General features: G+C 47.6%; 1 protein-coding gene across 6 annotated transcripts in view; it reads right to left on the reverse strand.

Moving 5' to 3' along the window:
* The window catches only part of LOC118372037 (disks large homolog 4-like), a 117,329-nt gene that overhangs the window by 15,585 nt on the left and 96,744 nt on the right, over positions 1-5,000 (reverse strand). The gene's annotated exons all lie outside the window — the stretch shown is intronic.

Below are 5,000 nucleotides of genomic sequence, written 5' to 3' on the forward strand. Positions count from 1 at the left end.
GTGGAATTAGTGTGACCACATCTAAGAAGCCCCAATGCAGGAAAACGGTGGAATTAGTGTGACCACATCTAAGAAGCCCCAATGCAGGAAAACGGTGGAATTAGTGTGACCACATCTAAGAAGCCCCAATGCAGGAAAACGGTGGAATTAGTGTGACCACATCTAAGAAGCCCCAATGCAGGAAAACGGTGGAATTAGTGTGACCACATCTAAGAAGCACCAATGCAGGAAAACGGTGGAATTAGTGTGACCACATCTAAGAAGCCCCAATGCAGGAAAACGGTGGAATTAGTGTGACCACATCTAAGAAGCCCCACATCTGCAGGAAAACGGTGGAATTAGGTGACCACATCTGGAATTAGTGTGACCACATCTAAGAAGCCCCAATGCAGGAAAACGGTGGAATTAGTGTGACCACATCTAAGAAGCCCCAATGCAGGAAAACGGTGGAATTAGTGTGACCACATCTAAGAAGCCCCAATGCAGGAAAACGGTGGAATTAGTGTGACCACATCTAAGAAGCCCCAATGCAGGAAAACGGTGGAATTAGTGTGACCACATCTAAGAAGCCCCAATGCAGGAAAACGGTGGAATTAGTGTGACCACATCTAAGAAGCCCCAATGCAGGAAAACGGTGGAATTAGTGTGACCACATCTAAGAAGCCCCAATGCAGGAAAACGGTGGAATTAGTGTGACCACATCTAAGAAGCCCCAATGCAGGAAAACGGTGGAATTAGTGTGACCACATCTAAGAAGCCCCAATGCAGGAAAACGGTGGAATTAGTGTGACCACATCTAAGAAGCCCCAATGCAGGAAAACGGTGGAATTAGTGTGACCACATCTAAGAAGCCCCAATGCAGGAAAATGGAACTATTTTGCGAGACATTGGTGGAACATTGGACAAAATAAAAAACATTGGGCAGGTTAATGGACCACGTTCCAGTGGTGGCATAATCTTGCTCTACGTACAGACAGAAAATAATGACATTGAAAGCAGAAGAAAATATTGCAAAGAAATTATTTTGAAATGCGAGAACAAATTAACTGCAAATGGACACATTTTTTGTTCTTAAGTGAAAACTTTTTTATGATAACGCAATAAAATTAAAATAAACTCCCTCTTTCCTGAATTGTCCCTGTCTTTGGTTGTGACCCTGGTTATGTGACCCTGGCCTTTGCTTTTGCGGGCTTTTTTCTACTTGCAAGTTTAGGCACATTCCTTCCAGCAACATTGCACCCTGCATCCCACGGCTGGTTTGTGTGTGAAGCTAAGCAGGGTCAGTCCTGGTCGGTTCCTGGATTGTAGAACATACAGTGGGGCAAAAAAGTATTTAGTCAGCCACCAATTGTGCAGGTTATCCTACTTAAAAAGATGAGAGAGGCCTGTAATTTTCATCATGGGTACACTTCAACTAAGACAAACAAAATGAGGGAAAAAAATCCAGAAAATCACATTGTAGGATTTTTAATGAATTTATTGGCAAATTATGGTGGAAAATAAGTATTTGGTCACCTACAAACAAGCAAGATTTCTGGCTCTCACAGACCTGTAACTTCTTCTTTAAGAGGCTCCTCTGTCCTCCACTTGTTATCTGTATTAATGGCACCTGTTTGAACTTGTTATCAGTGTAAAAGACACCTGTCCACAACCTCAAACAGTCACACTCCAAACTCCACTATGACCAAGACCACAGAGCTGTCAAAGGACACCAGAAACAAAATTGTAGACCTGCACTAGGCTGGGAAGACTGAATCTGCAATAGGTAAGCAGCTTGGTTTGAAGAAATCAACTGTGGGAGCAATTATTAGGAAATGGTAGACATACAAGACCACTGATAATCTCCCTCGATCTGGGGCTCCACGCAAGATCTCACCCCATGGGGTCAAAATGCTCACAAGAACGGTGAGCAAAAATCCCAGAACCACACGGGGGAACCTAGTGAATGACCTGCAGAGAACTGGGACCAAAGTAACCAAGCCTACCATCAGCAATGGCATTGAAGATGAAACGTGGCTGGGTCTCTCAGCATGACAATGATCCCAAACACACCGCCCGGGAAATGAAGGAGTGGCTTCGTAAGAAGCATTTCAAGGTCCTGGAGTGGCCTAGCCAGTGTCCAGATCTCAACCCCATAGAAAATCTTTGGAGGGAGTTGAAAGTCCGTGTTGCCCAGCAACAGCCCCAAAACATCACTGCTCTAGAGGAGATCTGCATGGAGGAATGGGCCAAAATACCAGCAACAGTGTGTGAAAACCTTGTGAAGACTTACAGAAAAACGTTTGACCTCTGTCATTGCCAACAAAGGGTATATAACAAAGGATTGAGATAAACTTTTGTTATTGACCAAATACTTATTTTCCACCATAATTTGCAAATAAATTCATTAAAAATCCTACAATGTGATTTTCTGGATTTTATTTTCTAATTTTGTCTGTCATAGTTGACGTGTACCTATGATGGAAATTACAGGCCTCTCTCATCTTTTTAAGTGGGAGAACTTGCACAATTGGTGGCTGACTAAATACTTTTTTGCCCCACTTTATGTATCTGGAAGTGGCGTAAAATAAACACGTGGAAACAACATTTCAAATGTGGGGAATTTATGTGTCCGACTTTTGAAAAAACATGTTTATTTTTTACATTTTTTGTCCATAAGGTAGGTAGAGAGTCAGTCAGTCCACCAGCCCTACAGCTCAGTCAGTCAGTGAGTCAGCCAGTCAGTCCACCAGCCCTATGGATCAGTCAGTCAGTCAGTCAGTCAGTCAATCAGTCAGTGAGTCAGCCAGTCAATCAGTCAGTTAGTCCACCAGCCCTATGGCTCAGTGAGTCAGTCAGTCAGTCATTCCACCAGCCCTATGGCTCAGTGAGTCAGTCAGTCAGTCATTCCACCAGCCCTATGGCTCAGTGAGTCAGTCAGTCAGTCATTCCACCAGCCCTATGGCTCAGTGAGTCAGTCAGTCAGTCATTCCACCAGCCCTATGGCTCAGTGAGTCAGTCAGTCAGTCATTCCACCAGCCCTATGGCTCAGTGAGTCAGTCAGTCATTCCACCAGCCCTATGGCTCAGTGAGTCAGTCAGTCAGTCATTCCACCAGCCCTATGGCTCAGTGAGTCAGTCAGTCAGTCATTCCACCAGCCCTATGGCTCAGTGAGTCAGTCAGTCAGTCATTCCACCAGCCCTATGGCTCAGTGAGTCAGTCAGTCAGTCATTCCACCAGCCCTATGGCTCAGTGAGTCAGTCAGTCAGTCATTCCACCAGCCCTATGGCTCAGTGAGTCAGTCAGTCAGTCATTCCACCAGCCCTATGGCTCAGTGAGTCAGTCAGTCACATTCCACCAGCCCTATGGCTCAGTGAGTCAGTCAGTCAGTCATTCCACCAGCCCTATGGCTCAGTGAGTCAGTCAGTCAGTCATTCCACCAGCCCTGTGGCTCAGTGAGTCAGTCATTCCACCAGCCCTATGGCTCAGTGAGTCAGTCAGTCACATTCCACCAGCCCTATGGCTCAGTGAGTCAGTCAGTCAGTCATTCCACCAGCCCTATGGCTCAGTGAGTCATTCAGTCAGTCATTCCACCAGCCCTATGGCTCAGTGAGTCAGTCAGTCAGTCATTCCACCAGCCCTATGGCTCAGTGAGTGAGTCAGTCAGTCATTCCACCAGCCCTATGGCTCAGTGAGTCAGTCAGTCAGTCATTCCACCAGCCCTATGGCTCAGTGAGTCAGTCAGTCAGTCATTCCACCAGCCCTATGGCTCAGTGAGTCAGTCAGTCAGTCATTCCACCAGCCCTATGGCTCAGTGAGTCAGTCAGTCAGTCCACCAGCCCTATGGCTCAGTGAGTCAGTCAGTCAGTCATTCCAACAGCCCTATGGCTCAGTGAGTCAGTAAGTCAGTCATTCCACCAGCCCTATGGCTCAGTGAGTCAGTCAGTCACATTCCACCAGCCCTATGGCTCAGTGAGTCAGTCAGTCAGTCATTCCACCAGCCCTATGGCTCAGTGAGTCAGTCAGTCATTCCACCAGCCCTATGGCTCAGTGAGTCAGTCAGTCAGTCAGTCATTCCACCAAACCTATGGCTCAGTGAGTCAGTCAGTCAGTCATTCCACCAGCCCTATGGCTCAGTGAGTCAGTCAGTCAGTCATTCCACCAGCCCTATGGCTCAGTGAGTCAGTCAGTCAGTCATTCCACCAAACCTATGGCTCAGTGAGTCAGTCAGTCAGTCATTCCACCAGCCCTATGGCTCAGTGAGTCAGTCAGTCAGTCATTCCACCAGCCCTATGGCTCAGTGAGTCAGTCAGTCAGTCATTCCACCAACCCTATGGCTCAGTGAGTCAGTCAGTCAGTCATTCCACCAGCCCTATGGCTCAGTGAGTCAGTCAGTCAGTCATTCCACCAACCCTATGGCTCAGTGAGTCAGTCAGTCAGTCATTCCACCAGCCCTATGGCTCAGTGAGTCAGTCAGTCAGTCATTCCACCAGCCCTATGGCTCAGTGAGTCAGTCAGTCAGTCATTCCACCAACCCTATGGCTCAGTGAGTCAGTCAGTCAGTCATTCCACCAGCCCTATGGCTCAGTGAGTCAGTCAGTCAGTCATTCCACCAGCCCTATGGCTCAGTGAGTCAGTCAGTCAGTCAGTCATTCCACCAGCCCTATGGCTCAGTGAGTCAGTCAGTCAGTCATTCCACCAACCCTATGGCTCAGTGAGTCAGTCAGTCAGTCATTCCACCAGCCCTATGGCTCAGTGAGTCAGTCAGTCATTCCACCAGCCCTATGGCTCAGTGAGTCAGTCAGTCAGTCAGTCATTCCACCAGCCCTATGGCTCAGTGAGTCAGTCAGTCAGTCATTCCACCAGCCCTATGGCTCAGTGAGTCAGTCAGTGAGTCAGTCAGTCAGTCAGTCAGTCATTCCACCAGCCCTATGGCTCAGTGAGTCAGTCAGTCAGTCATTCCACCAGCCCTATGGCTCAGTGAGTCAGTCAGTCAGTCATTCCACCAGCCCTATGGCTCA

This window comes from Oncorhynchus keta, chromosome 6 (genome assembly GCF_023373465.1).
Source record: "Oncorhynchus keta strain PuntledgeMale-10-30-2019 chromosome 6, Oket_V2, whole genome shotgun sequence".
Lineage (NCBI taxonomy): Eukaryota > Metazoa > Chordata > Actinopteri > Salmoniformes > Salmonidae > Oncorhynchus > Oncorhynchus keta.